The 25,287-nt window shown below is 46.3% G+C and overlaps 2 long non-coding RNA genes across 2 annotated transcripts; one reads left to right on the top strand and one right to left on the bottom strand.

Moving 5' to 3' along the window:
• Nucleotides 1–2,406: 2,406 nt before the first annotated feature.
• LOC138419198 (uncharacterized) lies at nt 2,407–23,832 on the top strand. The gene is made up of 4 exons (XR_011248868.1): nt 2,407–2,572; nt 2,654–2,735; nt 2,876–3,085; nt 23,751–23,832. It is a non-coding gene; the product is annotated as an uncharacterized lncRNA (long non-coding RNA).
• Nucleotides 16,142–18,629, bottom strand: LOC138419199 (uncharacterized). Its single transcript, XR_011248869.1, has 2 exons — nt 17,987–18,629; nt 16,142–16,708 (listed from the first exon to the last, which is right to left on the bottom strand). It is a non-coding gene; the product is annotated as an uncharacterized lncRNA (long non-coding RNA).
• Nucleotides 23,833–25,287: the final 1,455 nt, after the last annotated feature.

A 25,287-nucleotide genomic window follows, 5' to 3' on the forward strand; every position in this document is an offset into this window, starting at 1 on the left:
GGCACTCAGCCTTCTTCACAGTCCAACTCTCACTTCCATACATGACCACAGGGAAAACTATAGCCTTGACTAGACGGACCTTAGTCGGCAAAGTAATGTCTCTGCTTTTGAATATGCTATCTAGGTTGGTCATAACTTTTCTTCCAAGGAGTAAGTGTCTTTTAATTTCATGGCTGCAGTCACCATCTGCAGTGATTTTGGAGCCCAAAAATATAAAGTCTGACACTGTTTCCCTATTACCCAAAGATGAAAACTATGGAGCATCAGAGGATTTATATTTGAGACCACCCTTACAACTATAATGAATGTTGTAAAGCTTCAAATGTCCATGCCTTTGGCATAATGAGAGAATTAATGCAGGACAGAAAATACACAGATATACTTACTGTGGAAATACCTTTAAGAAACAGTGTGTTCTCAGGACTCACCAAATAATTCATATTGGGGAGAATATTTTAAAAAGTATGTGGTAAATTTCTTAACCAGTTTTCCCAATGGACCACACCTCAGAGGAAACTATACTGGGAATAACTAAGTCTTCAATTTTTTGAGATTCGTCTGAGATACTATATACTGCAGAATAATTCAAAGTCAAAATATATTAAAACTCATGACACAGTTATCCTGGGAACAAGGACTTACTTGTGTGGAAATGGTTCATTATCTCCAGTGTATATTTAAATATTTAAATTTTCTTGAAAAGACTACTATCTATGACTTTAAACTTGAGGTTTGAAATCTTTTGATCTTATTCATTCAATACAGGCCTTTCACAATGGTCTTTTTACAAAAATCATAAGTCCGTGTGCCCAACGTACAGTGAAGCTCATCAATACTAAACATTAAGAGTTTGGACCAGAGAAAGGTTTATTACAGATTCGTACAAGGAGACGGGTGGCTCATGCCCTAAGAACCCCAGAGTTACTGCAAACTTTCAGCAGATCCCGTTAAAGCAAAAGGTAAGGGATGGGCATGGTTAGTTGTTGGAGACTTCTCAGTGTCAGAGCCTTTGTTCTTGAGGTCTGGTCATGGTCAGGTAATGGTGTTACTGTACCTCTCTATCAGATGAATGTTATTCTCTATTCTGAACAAAATGGACAAAGTCCCAATGCACAACTTTCACTCTTCAAGGTCCCAGTCCTGACCAAGAGGAGGCAGATCTCAGTTGGCAGTTCCTTCAGGGCCATGTTCCCACATCCTTCCCAGCTGTCATCCCTTAGGGAGCCAGCATCCAACCCAACTGGCCCTCAGTCTCCTTAGGCCACCCAAAGGAGGAGACCAGGTCTCACAGACTGTGACCCATGCAGACGGCCACTGCTATTAGGTCACAGAGACAGGAATGGAGGAAAGGTTCACTGCGGCCTTAAGGCCTGGGCCAAGGCTAGTGGAAGGTCTTAGTGAGGGCTCTGGAGCCCTGCAGAATATAGTCCCCAGGCTATTCCCTGGGCCCTCCAGCTCACCCACCTGCCCAAGGCTGGGTAACCTGCAGGGCCTCCAGGAGAAGCCCTGAATCTGCCTCTTACCTCACTCTCCACCTGATGACCACCACTGACCCTTGTCTTAATCACTTCCCCAGTGGTTCTTCATTGACAGTTACCAGTGGGCAGGGCCCACTGTGGTGCTGGCCAGTAACCAAGCAGGACAGCTAACGGGTCACTCATTGATAGTTGGTGGGGCCCACTGAGGCACCAAGCAATGACTGAGCAAGACCTGTTGCCTGGTAACAGGGTGCAGAGTAATGAGACACAACAGTGGCTACCTGCTCCACTTGCTCTGTTGTGGGTTGTGCTCCACTTGCTCTGTTACAGTCTCATGATGGTTTCATGAAGGAATCAGATGAGGGAGTTGACTTCATTAGGTGTGCTTTGTTCACATTTGTGTTCCCTGGAGAAACAAGGACACAAAATTATCAACTTCAGTAGTGTGAATTAGTCAGGGAGGGAAAGAGAATAATGTACAACTGTGATGACTCATCATGCCCATTATGTTCAGGCTGCCCTTCCATAGATAGGCAACTGTGGGTTATAGGAAAGAATGTTGTATAAATTGACCTTGAATAGAGAAGGCTGAAAGGACATGGGCTTTTCATGGGAGGAGACTGACAGGTTATGACTGAGAATGTGGTGGAACTAGTACAAGAATTGTGATCACTTTCTCCTTTAATTGGCAATAGCTGTTGTATATCAATGGAAACTTAGTCTTATTCTTGGAAATTGTAGAGGGCAGCTTTCTTGAGTAATCAAAAGACCCAGAGAGGTATGTGTGTGTGTCTGTTTCATATTTAATTGCTGCCATTATGTTTAGCTACTCCTTTATTCAGAATATATCATAAGTCTCATGCATATTAGTTTTCATTTGTAAAGTAACTGGCTTATAAAATATGCTTTTACCTTAAAACTGTTACAGATAGAGTAAGCAGGTGAAAGTAAGGTGAAGCACCTTCACTTCCCAGCTCTTCTGGGCTCCCTCGCCCCGCTCCCAGCAGTAACGCTCTGCTCAGTCCTCGCCTCTGGAAGTCCCGCCTCTTCCTTTCTGACACTATCCCTGGGAACCCAAATGCAGTACGCAAACGGTAATTGACTTGTGTGAAGCCGTTGTTTCAACTTTCTAGTATAAATCTGTGCTGCACTGTCTGCCCTATGCTTTCTTTAAGGTCTTGGGAGTGACTCTCGACCTTGCAGCCCAGCAGCCGGCACTTAACCTGAGTACGCCCAGACATCGCTGTTACTCGTCGGGTATGTGTTCATTTTGGTTTGATGGTGTGAGGCTCTCCAGTTCTCTTGACATTTCTGCGATCGTTACACGTAGACACCACCTTTCACTGCATTTTCTGCTTAAAATCCTTTACTACCTCTGTCCTCCACCCCATATAAAGCCCTTGTCCGCGAGATGGATTCGTGGCCCTCAGCGTCGCCCTGGAGGTCTCGCAGGCCGCCCTGCTCCCGGAGAGGCCGCATCCTCTACCCGGTCCTGGGATTCTGGAGAGCCCGCCCGGCTCCTGAGATCCTGTCCGCCTCTGTTCTTCAGTCTCAGGCACCTTCTGCCTCGGAGGCCTTTCCTGTTCCCTCACCCCGCATAGGGGCAGGTAAGTTGGGCCAACCTTTTACTACTCACTCTTCTTCGGTTCTCAATTGCAAATGGTCTGTTCCCATCCGCGGGCATCTTTTTTAGTCACCATTCCTGTGACCATTTAGTCACCGACTTGATGGATGTGAGTCTGAGTGAACTCTGGGAGTTGGTGATGGACAGGGAGGCCTGGCGTACTGCGATTCATGGGGTTGCAAAGAGTCGGACATGACTGAGGGACTGAACTGAACTCTTTCCACTGCTGGTGTCCACAAGTCCATTCTCCAAGTCTGGGTCTCCATGTCTTCACTGTGAATAGATTCATCAGGGCTATTTTTTTCTGATGAACCTATTTACAGAGAAGACAGACAAGGAATTGGTTTGATGACATCACTGACTCAATGTGGGCCAGGAGGTTCTAAAGAAGCAGAGACAGAGTGACCGAGATAGAAGTAGAACAACTGAGAAAAAGGGAGAACCAAGTGGAAGATGCAAGATGGCTGAGGATGTTCCCACTAGCTATGTATTTTACGCATGATAGTGTATATATGTCAGTGCTACTTTCTCAATTTGTTGTAGCCTCAAAGTCACTGCAGATGGTGATTGCAGCCATGAAATTAAAAGACGCCTACTCCTTGGAAGAAAAGTTATGACCAATCTAGACAGCATATTCAAAAGCAGAGACGTTACTTTGCCAACAAAGTTCCGTCTAGTCAAGGCTATGGTTTCTCCAGTGGTCATGTATGGATGTGAGAGTTGGACTGTGAAGAAAGCTGAGCACCGAAGTATCTATGCTTTTGAACTATGGTGTTGGAGAAGACTCTTGAGAGTCCCTTGGACTGCAAGGAGATCCAACCAGTCCATTCTGAAGATCATCCCTGGGATTTGTTTGAAGGGAATGATGCTAAAGCTGAAAGTCCAGTATTTTGGCCACCTCATGTGAAGAGCTGACTCATTGGGAAAGACTCTGATGCTGGGAGGGATTGGGGGCAGTAGAAGGGGTTGACGACAGAGGATGAGATGGCTGGATGGCATCACCGACGTGATGGATGTGAGTCTGAGTGAACTCTGGGAGTTGGTGATGGACAGGGAGGCCTGGCGTGCTGTGATTCATGGGGTTGCAAAGAGTCGGACATGACTGAGCGACTGAACTGAACTCCTTCCACTGCTGGTGTCCACAAGTCCGTTCTCCAAGTCTGGGTCTCCATGTCGTCACTGTGAATAGATTCATCAGTACTATTTTTTTCTGATGAACCTATTTACAGAGAAGACAGACAAGGAACTGGTTCAATGGCATCACCGACTCAATAGACATGATTATGAGCAAGTTCTGGGAGATGGTGAAGGACAGAGAAGCCTGGCGTGCCACAGTCCATGGGGCCACAAAGAGTCAGACACAATATCATGCTTGTTTTCCTGTTTCTGACTTCACTCTCTATAACAGACTCTAGGTTCATCCACCTCACTTCAACTGACTCCAGCTCCATTCCTTTTATGGCTGAGTAATATCTCATTGTAGTCAGATACCACATTTTCTTTATCTATTCATCTGTTGATAGACATCTGGGTTGCTTTCATGTCCCGACTATTGTATAGCATCTCTTTACCTCCAGGTGTGCATGCCTCTTTATGTGCACAGGCAGAACAAGCTACAATTATTTTTCTTCCCCCAAAGATACAGATTATTATGAACAGTAGTGTTAATCCACTTCTCTGAAGGCCAGTTCTGGGAACTACCCTAGGCACAGACTCGATACTGGCTCAAGATGAAGCACTTTATGGCATGGGTGCAGTCGGGTCATCATGCAGTTGGCCTTTTCCCTCTGGTGGCAGTTACCGTATCTGTAAAACTCAGAAATGTAGGACTTCCTTTGTGGCCCAGTGGTTAGGAATTTAATTTCTCTTCCAATGCAGGGCACATAGGTTCCAGCCCTGGTCATGAAACTGGGATCCCACATGCCACACAGCAACTAAACTGGCACGCCAAAACAAAAGATCCCACGTGCCACACCAAAGATTCCATGTGCCACAACTGTGACACAATGCAGTCAAATAAATAAAATATTTTTTTAAAGAACTCAGAAATGTGCATCAGACACTGAGTCTGTGGTTCCTTTGTCCTATTTATTAGATGCTTGAGTCTTTCTCTTTTGTGCCTCAGGGAGGTCTGGGAGACTTCAGCTTTTCTATCAACAAGAGACAGAAGAGAAAGACAAATCTAGGGTTTCATTTATCTGTGGAATCTAAACAAAGGGTACAAATGAACTTATCTACAAAACCAGAATAGAGGTATAGACATAGAAAACAAACATGGTTATCAGGGAGTGAGGTGTGGAGGGATAAATTGGGAGATTGGGATTGACAGATACATACTAGTGTATATAAAGTAGATAATAGTGACCTACAGTATAGGACAGTAAATTCTACTCAATGCTCTCTAATGAGCTATGGGGGAAAGAATCTAACAAAGTTTGGGATGTGGATAACATTGAATTTGTTATACGCCTGAAACTAACACAATATTGTGAATCAACTATACTCCAGTAAAAATGTTTAGAAAAGAGAAGACATGGAAGGGCCTTTGTACTTGGGGTTGGGCGGGGGGATGAGTGCAGGGTTCTTCTGGGTTCCAAGAAGATTCAGTCTTTTAAGGGGTCGGGATAAATGACAATCAAGGGACTCGCATACATATATATGTATTCATTCTTCCCCTAAACTCCTGTCCCATCCAGGCTGCCACATGACATTGAGCAGAGTTCCCTGTGCTATACAGTGAGATGTTTCTGTTTTGTAAATGAGTTCATTGGTGTTTCTTCAGATTCCACCTATCAGTTCAGTTCAATCGCTCAGTCATGTCCAACTCTATGTGACCCCATGGACTGCAGCATGCCAGGCTTCCCTGTCCATCACCAACTTCCAGAGCTTGCTCAAACTCATGTCCATTAAGTTGGTAATGCCATCCAACCATCTCATCCTCTGTCGTCCCCTTCTCCTTCTGCCTTCAATCTTTCCCAGCATCACCGTCTTTTCCAATGAGTCAGTCCTTTGCATCAGGTGGGCAAAATACTGGAATTTCAGTTTTAGCATCAGTACTTCCAACGAATATTCAGGACTGATGTCCTTTAGGGTGGACTGGTTGGATCTCCTTGCAGTCCAAGAGACTCTCAACAGGCTTCTCCAACACCACAGTTCAGAAGCATCAATTCTTCGGTGCTCAGCTTTCTTTGTAGTCCAACTCTCACATCCATATATGACTACTGGAAAAATCGTAGCTTTGTCTAGACAGACCATTATTGGCAATGTAATGTCCCTGCTGTTCATGGGGTTCTCAAGGCAAGAATACTGAAGTGGCTTGCCATTCCCTTCTATAGGATACCAAAAGAGGAACTCCCCAGGTCATTAGGTGCCCAATATGCTACTGGAGATCAGTGGAGAAGTAACTCCAGAAAGAATGAAGGGATGGAGCCAAAACAAAAACAATACCCAGTTTGCATGTGACTGGTGATAGAAGCAAGATCCGATGCTATAAAGAGCAATATTGCATAGGAACCTGGAATGTCAGGTCCATGAATCAAGGCAAATTGGAAGTGGTCAAACAATAGATGGCAAGGGTGAATGTCAACATTCTAGGAATCAGCGAACTAAAATGGACTGGAATGGGTGAATTTAACTCAGATGACCATTATATCTACTACTGCGGGCAGGAATCCCTCAGAAGAAATGGAGTAGCCATCATGGTCAACAAAAGAGTCCAAAATGCACTACTTGGATGCAATCTCAAAAACAACAGAATGATCTCTATTCGTCTCCAAGGCAAACCATTCAATATCACAGTTATCCAAGTCTATGCCCCAACCAGTAATGCTGAAGAAACTGAAGTTGAACGGTTTTATGAAGACCTACAAGACCTTTTAGAACACCCAAAAAAGATGTCCTTTTCATTATAGGGGACTGGAATGCAAAAGTAGGAAGTCAAGAAACACCTGGAGTAACAGGCAAATTTGGTCTTGGAGTGCGGAATGAAGCAGGGCAAAGACTAATAGAGTTTTGCAAAGAAAACACACTGGTCATAGCAAACACCCTCTTCCAACAAAACAAGAAAAGACTCTACACATGGACATCACCAGGTGGTCAACACTGAAATCAGAGTGATTATATTCTTTGCAGCCAAAGATGGAGAAGCTGTATACTGTCAACAAAACCAAGACCAGGAGCTGACTGTGGCTCAGATCATGAACTCCTTATTACCAAATTCAGACTTAAATTGAAGAAAGTAGGGAAAACTGCCAGACCATTCAGGTATGACCTAAATCAAATCCCTTATGCTTATACAATAGAAGTGAGAAATAGATATAAGGGCCTAGATCTGATAAATAGAGTGGCTGATGAACTATGGAATGAGGTTCGTGACATTGTACAGCAGACAGGGATCAAGACCATCCCCATGGAAAAGAAATGTAAAAAAGCAAAATGGCTGTCTGGGGAGGCCTTACAAATAGCTGTGAAAAGGAGATAGGCAAAAATCAAAGGAGAAAAGGAAAGATATAAGCATATGAATGCAGAGTTCCAAATAGCAGCAAGAAGAGATAAGAAAGCCTTCTTCAGTGATCAATGCAAAGAACTTGAGGAAAACAACAGAATGGGAAAGACTAGAGATCTCTTCAAGAAAATTAGAGATACCAAGGGAACATTTCATGCAAAGATGGGCTTGATAAAGGACAGAAATGGTATGGACCTAACAGAAGCAGAAGATATTAAGTAGAAGTGGCAAGAATACACGGAAGAACTGTACAAAAAAGATCTTCACGATGGTGTGACCGCTCATCTAGAGCCAGACATCTTGGAATGTGAAGTCAAGTGGGCCTTAGAAAGCATCACTATGAACAAAGCTAGTGGAGGTGATGGAATTCCAGTTGAGCTATTTCAAATCCTGAAAAATGATACTGTGAAAGTGCTACACTCAATATGCCAGCAAATTTGGAAAACTCAGCAGTGGCCACAGGACTGGAAAAGGTCAGTTTTCATTCCAATCCCAAAGAAAGGCAACTCCAAAGAATGCTCAAACTACCACACAATTGCACTCATCTCACACGCTAGTAAAGTAATGCTCAAAATTCTCCAAGCCAGGCTTCAGCTATACGTGAACCGTGAACTCCCTGATGTTCAAGCTGGTTTTAGAAAAGGCAGAGGACCTAGAGATCAAATTTCCAACATCCGCTGGATCATCGAAAAAGCAAGAGAGTTCCAGAAAAACATCTATTTCTGCTTTATTGACTATGCCAAAGCCTTTGACTGTGTGGATCACATAAACCGTGGAAAATTCTGAAAGGGATGGGAATACCAGACCACCTAACCTGCCTGTTGAGAAATCTGTATGCAGGTCAGGAAGCAACAGTTAGAGCTGGACATGGAACAACAGACTGGTTCCAAATAGGAAAAGGTGTACGTCAAGGCTGTATATTGTCACCCTGCTTATTTAACTTATATGCAAAGTACATCATGAGAAATGCTGGATTGGAAGAAACACAAGCTGGAATCAAGATTGTCGGGAGAAATATCAATAACCTCAGATATGCAGATGACACCACCATTATGGCAGAAAGTGAAGAGAAGCTAAAAGCCTCTTGATGAAGTGAAAGAGGAGAGTGAAAAAGTTGGCTTAAAGTCAACATTCAGAAAACGAAGATCATGGCATCCGGTCCCATCACTTCATGGGAAATAGATGAGGAAACTGTGGAAACAGTGTCAGACTTTATTTTTTGGGGCTCCAACATCACCACAGATGGTGACTGCTGCCATGAAGTTACAGATGCAATCAGAGTGGAAAAAGTTTCACCTTGAGTTGAAGTGTATTATGCAATAAGATTCCATATTGAAGAGAAGTCATGAACTGTATAGCCAAGGGCTTTCTCAAGACATCAGAGTGTATTAGACTTGAAAATATATGTCTTTCAAAGAAACCACACAAAAGTTGTGTATGCTATTTCCTCTGAAATCAGGAAGAAGACAAGGGTGCCCACTCTCACCACAACTATTCAACATAGTTTTGGAAGTCCTAGCAGTGAGAGAAGAAAAAGAAATAAAAGGAATCCAGATTGGAAAAGAAGTAAAATTCTTACTGTTTGTAGATGACATGATCTTCTACATAGAAAACCCTCAAGATAGCACCAGAAAATTACTAGAGCTAATCAATGAATATAGTAAAGTTTCAGGATATAAAATTAATACTCAGAAATCTTTTGCATTCCTATATACTAACAATGAAAAAAGAGAAACTAAGGAAACAATCCCATTCACCATTGCATTGAAAAGAATAAAGGACTTATGAATAAATCCACCTAAAGAAACAAAAAGACATGTATACAAAACTATAAGACACTAGTGAAAGAAAGATGACACAAATAGATGGAACAATATACCATGTTTGTGGATTCGAAGACTCAATATAGTGAAAATGAGTATTCTACCCAAAGGAATCTATAGATTGGAAGATGTTAATGTATGAACTTTGAGGTATAAAATGAGTAAGTTTAGGGGAACTATGTGCAGCATTTTAACTGCAGTAAATTCTTCTGTGACACTACATACTTTAAATTTGCCAGTAGAGTAAATCTTAAGTGCTCTCACCATACGAAACATGGGAACTGGGAGTTTATGGATGTATTGATGACTGAATTGTGATAAATATTTCACAGTGTGTACCTCTGTCAAATGGTCACATCATGCATGATAAGTATACACATATCCATTTCATTAGTTCTATCTCAGTAAGGCCGGAAAAGGAGAAAGTAGGAGGTGGGCTGAGTTTGCCACCTTTAATGGTGTTCAACCCATGTTTCCCATGAGATCCATGAAGCATTTTGCAAAACCATGTATGGTACCCCCTGCCCTATCAGACATCCTCAGATACTTATGTGGGTCTAGTCCCAGGTATGTTCACAGTGCAGTAAATCTGATCTGGATCCTACATTGAGAACCAAGGCTCTTAGGCTCCACTTCTGAGACTGAGAACAGCCCCAGAGATGAGGAGGCCACTCTGCTCTGAGTGGGGATGGACCTGGGCCTGCTGTGTGACCTGAAGGGGATTGTGGGGTCAGCGGAGGTGCCCCCTGCTGCTGGGTATGTGAGGCCTCACTAGGAGGGGACTGCGATCCAAGGGAAAGTGTGGGAAAGCTCCTGTGTCGGTCTCTGTGCCGGAATTGACTGTCCTGAGTCCCTCCTGAGACAGTGGGCACAGAGGACTGTCTGTTCCCCATGGAGGGCTTCCCTGCATGTGTAGTTGGGGCTCAGGAAGGGGGAATGTTGATTGTAGGTGTTAAACAGCATATTTTCAACTTTCAGTATCAACCTGTGTAGGATGCCTGAGAAAAAACCTGGAAGAGGGGAGAAAAAGAGGCAGGAATGGCTCTTTCTCAGGTGTCATATCCTGAGTTGGTTCTCAGTCTGTCCTTTCTGAAGTGCCCCTCTCTGGACTTGCTAATCGTGTCAGACTCTGGAGTATCCTGTCTGTCTCCTGTACATGCACACTCACCGGGGGCCTTCTCTGAGGGCCTGTTATCACCACTTAGATCCCGTCTCCCCATGACCTGGTGACCTGGCCCTTGTGAGGAGGCTCCCCTGGGCACCGTCCCGTGCAGGGCTTCTCACCCACGGGTTGGAGATGGGGTCTCAGTGCTGTTAGGCAGCAAGTTTGCTTAGGGCCCATCTGGATGCGCTGTCTGCTCTCTGTCAACCATAATAAAGAAGCTGCACGTGGACATCAGGTATTAACACTCACAATATGTGGTAAAATCTGGAAAAGAGGCCAATAAGGGGAAATCAGTCCTGACTATTTACGGTACATTTAAAGCTAAATGAGGACCTCCTTGAAAATCTTAGTGTTTGAGAATGGAATGGAAAGTTCAGAAGAGACCTCAGGGCTAGTGGGCTTTTCATTCCATCATCTATTTTTCACTATGAAATCCAAGTTTACTGATATTTTTTTGTCTTCTTTGTCACATGGTGCAGCTTGCAGAATCTTAGTTCCCTGAGTATGGATTGAACCTGAAACTCTGGAAATGGAAGTGCAAGGTCTTAACCATGGGACTGCCAGGGAAGTCCCCACTTTATTAACTTTGGTTCATTGTTTTATTGTGGAATTAACAAACTTTGGTTTTTGTTAATAACTACATACCTAAAATTAACTGCAGATAAAATCATTTTTTTAGAACAATTATTTATTTATGTGTTCTGGGTCTTTGTTGCTGCTTGGTCTTTTCTCTAGTTGCCAGCAGTGGGGGCTGTTCTCTAGTCGTGGTGCATGGGATTCTCGTTGTGTCTTGTTGCAGAGCATGGGCTGTATGATGCTTGGGCTTCAGTAGTTTCAGGACGTGGGCCTTGTAGTTTGGGCCCTTGGGCGTTACAGCACAGGCTCAGTAGTTGTGTCACTTGGTCTTGGTTGCCCCGAGGCATGTGGCATTATCCTGGAGCAGAACCCGTGTCTTCCACATTTGCGGGTGGATTCTTTACCATTGCGCCAGGAGAGATGCCCTCATATTATTTTTGAAGACAGGTATTTTATAGAGATTGGACTCAAAGTATTCTATATATGTTTTTTATGTGTCTACTACTTTTTCTTTTAAACTAATATAGTATTAGAGTTGAGATGTCCCTGTTGGTACGGTGGATAAGAATGTGCCTGCCAATGCAGGGCATATGGGTTGGATCTCCCTGGTCCGAGAAGATTCTGCATGCCCAGAAGTAACTAAGCCCATCCACTGTAACTACTGAGCCCATGCTCGAGAGCCTGTGAGCCAAAACTGCAGACCCCATGTTTTGAAACTACAGAAGCCTTGTGCCTGCAGTTCACCTACAACCTGTTCTCTGTAACAAAAGATGCCATTGCCTGAGAAACCCGCTCACCACAACTACAGAGTATCTCCCCCTCAGTGCAACTAGAAAAAGCCACACAAAGTAACAAAGACCAGCACAACCTAAATAAACAAGCTTTTTAAAAAAGATAATATTGACACACTTAAGTACAGTTGATTCATTTTCATGGCCCCAGAGATGCTGAAATACATATGACTAAACGTGATAGTGAGAAAATGATTTAAAAATGTGTCAAGAGGCAACTCTTCATTTCAGTCAATTGTGTGTTTACATGTGCATGCATGTGTGCATGGATATGCAACTCCATGGTTTTATTACAAAACATCATCTCATAAATAAGCTTTGTACTTTTTAACAGTTGAAATTATATCTTAAATATATTATGTAGCCTTAAATTTTTTCTACCCCAGCACAGGAATGATTTAAATAGTAACAAGATTACTGATATTGTGTGTGGGGGAGGGGTTGAGAAGTGACCTTATACAATGACCTTTTATGGCCTTCCATTGCTCTTCAAATTCCTTGATGTTATTTGAGGTTTCTCAGGGAACTCTTATTGATGGACTTTTATGCTCTGTTACTTAACTGTTTGATTCCTTAGGTTCAAAGGAATTTGACTTGACTTGATTCCCTCCTCTTTTAGTATAAAAGGTCACTGAGTTCCAACTCGCATAAGATGGTTTTGTGGGTACAGTCCAGTCCACCATATTTTCGGTTTGCTGACTTTCTGAATAAAGTCATTATTCCCGCCCCAGCAACTCGTCTCTCAATTATTGGCCTGTTGTGTAGAGAGCAGTAGAAGTTTAGAATGTGTACTAAAGGAACAATGCGGTTTTCATCAATTTTTAAAGATGTATTGCTCTTTTTGGCCACATGATGCAAAGAGCGGACTCAACGGAAAAGACCCTGATGCTGGGAAAGATTGTGGGGAGGAGAAGAGGGTGACAGAGGATGAGATGGTTGGATGGCATTACCCACTCAATGAACACAAGTTTGAGAAAACTCTGGGAGATAGTGAAGGACAGGGAAGCCTGGTGTGCTGCAGTTCATGGAGTTGAAAAGAGTCAGATTCAACTTAGCAACTGATCCCTCCAACAAAAATTGCTCTTTTTAAAGCAATGGTTAGTAAACTCTATCAATTTCAAAATAAAGAAAAAAGATACTGACAGAAGTTCCCATCACATACCTTAGTCCTCCACTCTCAGACTGTATGTTTTGACCTTGTGTCTCTGGAACTGAGCCATGTGGAAAGAGGGAAATTTGTGATACAGGATGTCACTGTAAAATGACATGTTTTCCCCAGGGATAGTTTTGTATTTCTTATTTTAGTTTGCAGTACAGAGAAAAGTCCAGAAAAATTTCTTGTTTTCTTAAGATGGTTAAATTATTCTAATGGCAGGAAATGTTCTGCATCCAATTACCGCCCTATAGGAACTCTTTGGAGACCCAGGTTCCCAACCCCTGAATTGCCAGGAGCAGGACAGGCAAGAACCTGCTGACAAACCATTTATTTATTTATTTATTGCACTTTAAACTATGTGGGTTATTTCCAAATACCTTTGGTATTGATTCTCACATAGTTTCACAGTAAGAAGAGAGCAGGCCCTGTATGATTTCGATACTCTTTATTTAGGCCGTGAAACTTTTGCACCTTGTTTTATGTCATGTTCCAGTGTCTCCTGGTTAATAATCTATGGGAACTTGAATAAAATTTGTATCCTGCTCTTGTGTGAAAATTGTATAAGTCTTAATTATGTTGAATTGGTTCACAATTCTTTTCAGGTCTAGTATATCCTACTTTCCTGTCCATTCTATTAATTTTTGAGAGTTTAATATTGAAATTCCAACTAAAAATCTTAATTTGTCTACTTAAAAAATTGTAATATATAGTGGAACTGTCTGTAACTACTTTCAAAGCCTCATGTAAATGTCATGCTTTCGTAATTTCAAAAAATTTTAAGAAGGAAAATAAAATCTTTATTGAAACTTTTCTACTTGTTAGGAGGACATATCCTAGTTTCCAACATACTGGTCTCCAAAGTTATAAGCTTTTGCCTTAATAGTGTAACGGGTTGACACAGCGACCTGGGAAGGCCGGCCGCCTCTGCCTGCATGGCAGCGTGGAGCCGTGCCGTAACAGTGCCTCTGGTCCCCGGAACCCACCAGCTTCCTCCTCTCCACTGTGCCCAGTGCATGTTTTCCTGGCATCCTGAGGGGGGAGCTGAAAGTGACCGAAATCCTCCAAATTTCCAGAAGGTTGTGGTGGAATGTATAAAATTCAAATTAAGTCGGAAGAATTTAAGGAGAAGAGAACTGTCTAGCAGCCAACAGGCACTAAAAGAAATCAAAGGTAGGCACGGATTGCAGATTTTTAAGTCTGTCCCCAAACACTGACCATACCCTGGCTGCTTAGATGTTGTTGCTAAAACACTGGATGAATCTTATTAACAGGGGCTTCCCTTGTGGCTCAGCTGGTAAAGAATCTGCCTGCATTGCGGGAGATCTGGGTTAGATCCCTGGCTTGGAAAGATCCCACGCAGAAGGGAAAGACTACCCACTCCAGTAATTCTGGCCTGGAGAATTCCATGGACTGTATAGACCATGGGGTCGCAGAGTCGGACACGACTGAGCGATTTTCACTACTAGCACCATTCTTTCCTCAACATATGACAAAGAGTTTATTTTGTTCATAGACATTTCTATAGTAATTATAGAAGAATATGCTATTTAGATGTTAAAGGCAACAGATTAAAAAAGAAAGGCTGTAATTTATTGGGCATCACAGAATGTTTCACACCTCCCGGCCCCTTGCAGCGCCTTGCTCTGACTCTGGAGACCTGGAGGCTCCTCGCCCCGCCCCTCGCCTGCAGCGAACCGCCCAGCCCCCCGACCCGGATGCTCCGCCTCGGAGTCCGCGCGTGCGCAGTTTCCTGCGGCAGCGGAAGGCCGCGAGAGAAGGTCGCCGGGCGGCCCAATTTTTGCTCGTATTGTAAAGGTGTGCTGCGCGCTTAGCCGTGCAACCCGCCCTCCCTAGTCCCATCTTCAGCGTTCCCCTGGTTCTGCGGCAGTAATATCCCGATACCCCGCCGTCCGCCCCAAATAAACCCAGAGGCCGCGTTTGCAGGTCGAGTGTTCGAAATCGCTCTGAGGCTTGTCCTTGCCGTTTGCTTTTCGGCCTTCGGCCCCAGAGACACCGCCTTTAGGGAAATTTTCCTGCTTAAAACTTAACCGTTAGTACCTACGCCTGTGCCTTGTAAAGTCCCCGGGCGCGAGGGGGATTCGGGCACGCCCACCTCCACCGCCTCACCCTGTCGGCCCCTGGAGGTCGCCTCGGCAGCCCCGCTCCCGGAGAAGCCCCGTCCTCTCCCCGGTCCTGGGATTCTGGAGAGCCCGCCCGGCCCGAGACCCCCACTGGCTCCCAGCCTCTCCCCTCTCGTCTCCTCAGGCCGATCGTTCTGCCCTGAAGGCCTCCCTTCCTGGTCAGTCCCTTTTCCTCACCCCTGGGCTGGACGTGTGACACCCAGTGTTTTTCCGTCACGAGTCCGTCTCGTTGGGAAAGGTGCTCTTTTGATAGGCGGGCGTTTCATTTACTCATCATTTCTGTAGATACGTGGGCGAGGGGGATCAGAAGAAGCAGTGACTGAGAGTGAAAGGCAAACTCAGAAGTGGAAAACAATGAGAGAACCGACGGGGTCGCCCAGGATGGCTGAGGCAGTTGCAAAGGGATGGTAAAATGAAATAGAGTTAGCCCTTAAAGCAGCGGGTGGGTGAAAGAATAATGGACAAAGGCGTGGGATCTCGAGGAGTTGGACACAAGGAGACAGGGGCCCCGCCTCTGCGGTAGGAGGGCTGACGGGTGATCCTAGGAGAGAAACAGGGAGAGGTGTTGACTAAAAGAGAAGGAAGTAAGCCTAGACACCTGGAGTGCCCCAGAGTGGGAGTGTAACAGGGAGAGAAGGGGTGTGACTAGAAGGCAGAGAGGGAGCAGAGTTGGAGAAAGAGAGACAGATGTATAGATGTTTAGGACAATTAGAAGGGTGGGGGTGGGGAGAAGAGCAGCAAGAGGAGAAACAAGTTGCGGAGGCGGGGCAGGACATGTGTGAGGGAAGAAATAGGAGGGCAGAAACAGCATCCCACCTGAGGCAGTGGACACCAAAGGACTCTTCCACATAGTTGTTAGGTAAGGACGACCGGGACACCAAAAGAGTGTCTAACAGGCTTTAATGGGGAAGTGCTCCTGGGCGGGGTTCCCGGACAGAATGAGGCAGGTCGAGGAAGTCCGCACCTGGACTGCGTTAGAGGCGGCTTATATAAGTTTGTTGCGAGGGATGGTCAGGTCAACGGACGGGGGTTCGGATAGGTCGCCAGGCCAAGGCGTCGCAGGCTGATAGGTCCTTCTACGTGGCTGCAGTAGGGCGGCTTTAGTTGGCGAAGTGTGCTGTCATTGGTCCCTGGGATCTGGGAGGCTCCTTCCGTTAAGGACTTCCCCCGCTGGCGGGGGAGAGGAGGGCAACCCATCATGGCCCCCGGGGTCTGACCTTACATTCTGACCCTTTCAATAGGATAAGGGGTGCCCTTATCGTTTCTGGCTACTTCCTGCTGAACTGGGGCATCGTTGGGGTGAGGGTCATGGCCGGATCCTGTTGACCTTTAGTGGGCCTCAGGGTCTCTGGACGGGAGTTTGGAGTATGCGGCCACCATCAACATCTGTCCAGTAGCTTCTGGGTCAGGTCCCTGACCCTCCGGAGGATGATCTGAAAAACACAAGGTCCTATCGACAGGATGAGGAACAAGGCTGTGAGGGGTCCAAGAAGTGGGAGAAGCCATTTTGCCCAAGATAACTTCCACCATCCCAAGAAACCGGAACCGCTGGACTCAGCCTAAGTCTGATGTTGTCTCTCAGCTCTCGGACCTTGTTCCGAACTATCCCCGAGGCATTAATGAAAAAACAACAGTCTTCCCTTAGGAACTGATAGGTTCCCCCTTTTTCAGCCATTAGCAGGTCTAGGGCCCGTCAATTTTGGAGAGCCACTGCTGCCAGAGAGGTTATCTGGGTCTGTAATGCCATCAGGGAGTCTGCCACCTTGTCTAGGTCTCAATTGAGGTCTGCGGACAGCCTATAGTAAAAGTGCGTGACTGATCCCAATCCTCCTACCCCGAGTCCTAAGGCTGTGAATAAACCTCCCCTGAGGAGCAGGGGAGCTGCAGTTAGTGCCCTCTGGTGGCAGGTTGGCTGGGTTTGGTCCTCCATTGCCTGGGGTGTCAGAATGGTCAGGTAGGGAGTAAGGAAGATTGGGGTGTAAGGCTGAGTCCAGTTGGGCGGGAAGCATTGTAATAAGGTGGTTTGATTGCAGAGAAAGAATATCCCAGGCTTTCTGCATACCAGAGGGTTTGGGGATAGGGGGTCTCGTCTTGAGCCTACACAGGCCACTGTGGTTAATGAGGTGTCGTTGGCCAGGACACAAGAGGTGTTAGCTGGGAGGTACAGTACCTCGGTGGTCAAGGGCCCCATTGGCCAGGTTACTTCAGTGGCATTTTGAGTGAGATTTTGGGCCTCTATCTATTTTTGGGGGATCAGTTGGGTGAGGAATGGTTGGGGTCTCAAGGGAAGATAGAGCCCATGGAACACTCCCGATTAGACTTTGCTGCTGCAGGAGTAGCAGGTGATTTTTTCCATACATTCTCTAACTTTATTTTAGGAAAAAACATTCTGTCTACTATTTTTTGCTATGCTGTTGTGGCTGCTCTAAAAAGGGGGAGATGCTGGGAGCCAGCACGAGAGATTCCACCCATGACAAGGTCATGCAGGAAGAATCCTGATAAACAAAGCCTCAGGACTCGATGGACCCCCTGGACCTTCTCAAACATCTACCCCCAAACCGGAATCTGTCTGTCTTACTATTTTATGCCTTTCACCAATTCTTCTGACATTAACAGGGGGCTGTTCCCAACCACCTTTCTCTGAAAAGAGTTAACTTAGGGCTCTAGTTGATAAATCTCCTGGGCATGAAAAGAGTGTTTCAAACCCCGTGTTAGCATTCTAGCTTACTTGGCAGGTTTATCCAGACTCTTGCCACACTGTTGAGCCAATGCTTGCTGCCAAGTTCTCACATCCCTTATCCATTGTGTTCCTGGGAGTGCATATAGTTAGGGTGTAGAAAAAACAAGCAGCAGCTTTAGCATTAGCAACATTTGACTTTGAGTTAATAAGTTCTTTCTTTGCTGTAACCCACTGAATCTTTGCTGCATAAAAATGTAACTCTGTACTTTAAGGGTGACGCAGGCTAGGAATTTAAGAAGAAACACTTTAAGGGAAAATTATTGTTCTGTCTGACCAACCTTTATCAAAAAGCAGTCATAAAATATCAACAGGCCTCCGGGCCAGAAGATAATGTACAAAAAATAAGACTCTTGTAGGAAGGAACGTGATATCGATAAAAGTTAATACTGATGAAATGTTGAGTTGACTCTGCATTTTTCACCTTGCTATATGTACAACTCAGGGTAGGAGTTTATTGGGCTCATGGTGTGGATTAGAGGCTTTAGTTGTCAACTTTATTAAGTCCTATTGGAGCTTATGTTGGATTTGTTTTTGTCTCTGATCTTAGGCCCCGTTTCCGTCTGTCATTCCATAGTGGGTTTGTATGGTGAAACAGAGGTCTTTGTCTCTAGCTTTATAGCAGTTAGAGGCTGAGTTTGATTTGGCAGTCCCAAGGCTCTTGGCCATCCAATACCATTTACCCCCACGGGAGCATGGCTGGGCAGGTGAGACATAAGAATCTTGGTGGACATAAGTGTAGGCTGTGAACCCAGTTTTTTAGTGGTCTTGTTTGGTGTAGCCCCGGGGGCAGGGCATAGGTTGTCCCACCCGTGTTATCACAGCCAGGAGGAATAGTGACAAGAGCATGTTTAGCTATGATATTAGGAGGAGAGTGATAAAGGAGAAAAAATCAATTTGAGCTTTTGCGAAAAGGAGGAAGGTCTCCTGTAAGTGCAGATCAAAAATTGCCTGGATGAAAGAGTCACAGTCAATAATCAGGGTAGCCAGCCAGAGGTCTTGTAGTAGGGTCAAAATAAAGTCCTCAAGGCAGGCTAGAGATATAAGGCCAGGTCAGGCCATTCGAAAGGAATAGCACCCCAGGAGTAGTGAACAGATGATAAGGTAAATAAGGGCCAGTGAAAGTCAGAGTGTGGGTGGCGAGTCCTGGGAGGCGGGAGCCGTGACAGCCAGTCCAATGGAGAAGAGTATAGCCAAAGTTGTGATTGGCAACAGCCACAGCGGATGAGGCCAGACAAGCATTGGACAGGGCGTATCACTCACTGGCAGGAGGCAGGGGTGTCTTAGTAATGGTGAATTGCTGGAGCCGAGAGTCACTAAGGTCTGACAGGAATTTGGAAGCCAGGAGGTCAGCCAGGCAGTGTGGTGAGAATATAGTTAGGGGTTGATCTAAAATTTGCCTTTTTTTTTTTTTTTTTGCATCTGCGTATAGAGAAGCTGCTGCTGCCAGGGCGTGTAGGCAGGGGAACCATCCCTGGGTGGTGGGGTCTAACTGTTTGGAGATAAATGCCACTGGCAGCATTTCAGGGCCTGCAGGCTGTGTGAGGGCTCCAAAGGCTATGACCCATTTTTCATCAGTATATAGGTGATAGGGGAGGTTGGATTGGGCAGGAAGAGTGGGGAAGAGGACAGCAAAGCTGAGCAGAGGTTGTAGAAAGCCTTTTGGACCTCTGTTTCTGAGAGAGCGGTCCAGTAGGGGTGTCTTTTGTGGCTGTGTAGAGGGGTTTAGCCAGTGAAGCATAGTTGGGTACCTAGTGCCAGAAGAATCCTGTTAACCCCAAAAAGAACAAGATTTGTTCTCCAGTGGAAAGGGGGCAGAGGTCTCGGAGAAGGCTGAGTCTGTCAGTAGTTAGAGCCTTAGTTGTTGGGGTAATTGTTAGACCTAGGTAAGTTACAGAGGTCTGGGTGAGTTGGGCTTTTTGTTGAGATGCTCGGTATCCTTTAGAGCTAAGGAAGTTAAGAAGAGTAGTGGTATGCATCAGAGAGAGAGCTTGTGAGGGGCTGCAGAGCAGAAAGTCATCCGCATACTGTACTAGGGGCCAAAGGGCACGTAGCCAGATCCCGGGCCAGAGCCTGCCAAAAAAAAAAAAAAAATGGGGGCTATCTCAAAACCCTTGGGGGAGGACTGTCCACGTTAGCTGGGAGGATTGTCGGGTTTCTGGGTCGGTCCATTTGAAAGAAAAGAGGAACTGGCAGTCTGGGTGTAAGGGAATAGTGAAAAAGGCATCTTTGAGGTTTATGACAGTAAAGTGAGTCGTACTGCTAGGGATGTCAGAAAGCAAGGTATAAGGATTGGGGACAATCAGATGAGCAGGGATTACGGCCTCGTTTATCAGTTGAAGGTCCTGGACCAATCGGTAGCTGCCAGAAGTTTTCCACACCAGGAGAATGGGGCTATTGCAGGGTAAGGCCGTGGGGACCAGGAGGCTGTGGCCTAAGAGACGGTCTATGATTGGTTTAAGACCGTGTAGGTGAGTCTGAGAGATGGGGAATTGAGGGTGGCTTGGGAAGTGGGAAGGATCATGTAGTTTAATCAAGATGGAGGTGTGATGGGTTGCTACCAGAGGGATTTCAGTGTCCTAGATGGTAGGGTTGACAATTGGAGCCTCAGGGGAGCAAAGGAAGAGTAGGGGCAAGGTGAGAGATTGGGAAAATGAGAGAGGTAGGTGAATGGTGGCCCTAAGCTTAGCTAAAATGTCCTGCCCCAGCAGGGAAGTGGGGCATGAAGGGATTATCAGAAAAGAGTGTGTGAACAGGAAGTGGTCAAGCTGACAGGGCTGTGGCCCAGTCTGTAAGGGTCGTGAAGACATGCCATCTATACCCACCATCAAGACCTGGGAAGGATGTAAGGTGTCCCCGAAGGAGGGAAGAACCGAGTAAGTAGCCCCCATATCTATCAAGAAATTGATAGACTTACCTGCCACTTGAAGCATTACCCTGGGCTCGGCTTGGGTTATGGGGGTCCCCGAGTCTGGGCGCCATCAATCTTCATCAAAGGAGAGAAGTTCCAAGGCGGGGTGCGGGGAGGAAATGTCCTTTTGGGAGCCCAGACTTCGGCCCGGTAAGGCCAGGGCCTGAGTTGCCCAGGGACAATCACTCGCCCAATGTCCTGGTTGTTTGCAACAAGGGCATGGCTTTGTCGGGGGCCTGGGGTTTGGGCATTGGCGGGCCCAGGGGCCCTCATGACCGCATTTGAAGCAGGCTCCCAGTGGTGGTTTCTGGGGACCCACCTTTTGTCCTGTGGCCGGCCGCAGGGCTGCTACCAGTGCCTGGGTGTGTCTGTCAGGGGGGTTAGCCTGGAGTTTGGCTTTTTGTTTAAGCCTTGCCTTGCGGCTGGCTTCAGTGGCTTCTTCTTGGGCATTATAAACCTTAAAGGCCATTTTTACCAGGTCTCGGAGGGGGGTCAGAGTCCCATCCTCAGCCTTGGAGAGTTTTTTCCTGATGTCTGAAGCTGATTGGGATATAAAATGGTTGGCTAGGGTGGTGACCCCCGCCGGAGAATCTGGGGCAATTCGGGTATAGGTGGTGAGAGCCTCTGTCAGCCTGTTAAGGAAGGCTGCCAAGTTTTTGTCGGTGCCCTGAGTTACTTCATCTAGCTTAAGTAGGTTCACCACCTTAAGGGAGGTGGTCTCCATCCATTCTGCTAGGCATTCTACCATGTACCGAATGTTGGCCCTTCCTCTCTGTCCCTCCTGATAGTCCCAGTCTGGGTCTACTTCTGGAACAGCAGCCGCTCCAGGTGGCCAGGCAGAGTCTGCTGGGTTAGCTAGATGTTTTTGGTCAGCCACCACTCTTGCCGCAGCCCAAATAGCCTTTCTTTCTTCTGGGATAGTGGTGGACCCCAGTATGACAAATACGTCTTGCCAGGTGAGGGCATAAGACCAAGACAGCTGGGTAAAGTTTTTGATGTAGTTGGAGGGGTTGGCCGAGTAGGAATCTAGCCATTGTTCGATATGGGCGAGGTCTTGGAGTGAAAAGGGCACATGGACATGGGCGAGACCCTCCGGGCCGGCCACCTGGCAGAGAGGAAGCAGAGGAGTTGGCAGTAGATTGAGAGCAGTCTGGGACCTTGTGTATGAGCTGACCGGCGAGTCAGAAGGGGGGTGGGCACGGAGGAAAGAGTGGATATTGAGGCAGAGCCAAGGGAGTGGCGAGAGGCATAGTCACAGGAGGGAGAGGCCTGGGCTGTGAGGACTGTGTAGGAGGGGAAGACATGGGAGAAGTTGGCAAGGGCGATAAAGAGGAGGTTCGTGTGGGGGAAGTCGGTGAAGCCGGGCACGAAGGGAGGGGTGGATATAGAGGTGGCTTTGTCACAGGAGGGCTGGGCTGTGAGGGCGGTGGAGGAGGGGAAGACATGGGAGAAGTTGGCAAGGGCAGTAGAAGGGGGTCGGTGTGGCAGGGGTGGAGGGCGTCAAGGGAGTAGCAGGGGCCAAAGTGTAAGGTGGGGGGGGGCACCAGGTCTTCCAGAGGCACTGTGAGGGCAGAAGTTTCTATCTCGGGCATCCCCGGGGGGGCCGCTGGCGGCCCCTTTGGTGTTGTAGGGCTAGGAAGGGCCATGGTTAGGAGAATTTCAGAGGGGGAGCAGCGGGTACATAGGGTGGGGCAGGAGCACAACAGCCAGAAAGCCTGTACGTAGGGTACCTCAGACCATTTTCCTGTCCTCTGGCAGTAATTATCTAAGTCACGGAGGATATTAAAATTGAAAGTTCTGGTTGGTGGCCATTGTGAGCCATTATCTAGAGAATATAGGGGCCACGCCTCAGAACAGAGGAAGGTTAAGCGTTTGGAGCGAATTTCCCCAGAGATATGTAGAGTTCTGAGGTTGGCAAGTAAACATTCCAGCGGTGTAGACCAGGGTTGATCAGCCTTGGAGGCAGCCTCCCCCATGGCGAATATGAAAGGTCCTGGACCGATTGGAAAGTGGGGCTGGGAGCGGTCCGGTCAGGTGTCCCTGAATGGGCCGTCAGCCAGCGAGGTGAGGAGAGGGCCACTCAGCCAAGGCAGACGTCTCCGAGTTGGCTGGCGCCGAGGAACAGGAAGCCTGGCATGCAGAGGTAGGGGTCTGGACGTGGCCACGATTTAAAAGGACCGAGATGCACTAGGAATAATTGACACGGGAGAAACACCCCCCAGAGCCCGAAAGATGGAACTTACCCTGTATCCTGCCAGATGGTTGGGTGGTCCCGGCGGGGTGGCGGGGTGACCTGGTCAGGTGCAGGCCGGACCCAAGTGGGCCACAAATCCCGCTCATCGCAGGATGGGCCCTTGCCCCGAGCCCCACGTTGAGCGCCAAATGTGAGGTAAGGACGACTAGGACACCAAAAGAGTGTCTAACAGGCTTTACTGGGGAAGTGCTCCCGGGCGGGGTTCCCAGACCCGAACAAGGCAGGTCCAGGAAGTCCGTGCCCGGACTGTGTTAGAAGCGGCTTATATAAGTTTGTTGCGAGGTATGGTCAGGTTAATGGACAGGGGTTCGGATAGGTCGCCAGGCCAAGGCGTCGCGGGCTGCTAGGTCCTTCTACGTGGCTGGGGTGGGGCGGATTTAGCTGGCGAAGTGTGCTGTCATTGGTCCCCGGGATCTGGGAGGCTCCTTCCGTTAGGGACTTGCCCTGCCTGTGGGGGAGAGAAGGGGCGGCCCATCATGGTCCCCAGGGTCCAACCTTACAATAGTGAGGTCTTCCTGTTTTTGTGGTTGTGGCAAACGAAGGGGGGACGTTGATTCTAAGCCCTAAGCAGCCTGTTTTCCACTTGCCAGATCAACTTCTAAAAACTTACATTGTCTGAGGAAGAAGCTGGGAAGAGGAGGAAAAAAGGCAAGAGGAATGGCTCTTTCTCAGGTAAAATCATATTCTCAGTTGATTCTCAGTCGGTCCTTCCTGAAATCCCTTCTTTGGACTTACTAATCATCTCTGACTCTGAAGTATCCTTCCTGACACGTGTACATGCACACTCACCAGGGAACTTCCCTCAGGGCCTGTCGTCTCCACTTAGATCCCATCTCCCCATGACCCAGTGGCCTGGACCTTGTGTGGAGGGCACCATCCTGGGCAGGGCTTCACACCCACAGGTTTGAGAAGGGGTCTCAGTGCTGTTGGGCAGCAGGGATTGCCTCGGGTCCTTCTGGCTGTGCAGTCTGCTCTCTGTCAGTCAGGATTAAGAAGCTGTGGGTGGAAGTCAGGTATTAACATGCACAGTACCTGGTAAAATCTGGAAGTAGACCTAAAAAGGGAAATTTGTTCTAAGGTAATTGAAGCTAAGTGAGTGAGTCACTGACTTCAAAATCTTGATTGGAAATGGGATGGAAAATTCAGAGTCAGGTATCAGCGATAGAGAGTGTGCTATTCCATCATCTGTTTGAAACTGTGACATGAATCTAAATCTCTGAGAGCTGAAATTCACTTTCATTGCCTTCATTGTTCAGATTTTGTCTTTTCACTGTGTTCATTTTGTGGTTTGGCACAGAGATGTTTTTACTTTTGATGCAGGTGAGGTTTCCTCTTCATTGTTTAACCCATAGATTCACCATTTGTTATGGCAGCTGTCTTTTTTCCACTGGGTTTTCTTAGCATCCTTGTCATTAGATTTTAAATATATGCAAATGGTTATTTCTGAACATTCCCTTTTGTTCCCTTGGTGTATAAATCTGTGTTTATGCCAGTACTACACCATCTGGATTATATTGTTATGTGCTTGAAATTTTAAAAAGGGTGGCCTTCATCTTTTATTGAAGAGTATTTTTGCAGTTTATGGTCCCCTTGCGATTCTTTATGACTTCTGGCAAATAATTTCTGTTTCTGCAAACATTTCTATTGTACGCTTCATAATGAATTCATTAAATCTGTGGAACACTTTGAGTAACTTGGAAATATAGAGTACTGAGATTTCCAGTCCATGACTACTAGATTTATTTGTTTATTTTGGATTTCTTGTAGAAATGGTTAAGTAGTTTTCAGTGTATATGTTTCACCTCCTTGGTGAATTATTCCTAAATATTTCATCCATTTTTAATACAATAGTAAATAAAATTATGTGATTTTCTTTTCACATTGTTCATTGTGTATAGAAATGCAGCTGATTTGCACGTTGACTTTTGTATCCTGCAAGTTTGCTAAAATTGCTATTTGACATGGCAGGAGGTTTTTTGTTTCTGTGTGGAATCTACAGTTTATACACAAAAGACCTTGTCCCCTGGGAAAGAAGGTAACTTTCTAATTTTTCACTTTGGGAAGCTTTGATTTCTTTTTCTTGTCTAATTGCTCTGGTTAGCAGTTTCAGTCCTTTGTTGAACAGTG

The sequence above is a fragment of the Ovis canadensis genome, chromosome 14, assembly GCF_042477335.2.
Source record: "Ovis canadensis isolate MfBH-ARS-UI-01 breed Bighorn chromosome 14, ARS-UI_OviCan_v2, whole genome shotgun sequence".
Classification (NCBI taxonomy): Eukaryota; Metazoa; Chordata; class Mammalia; order Artiodactyla; family Bovidae; genus Ovis; species Ovis canadensis.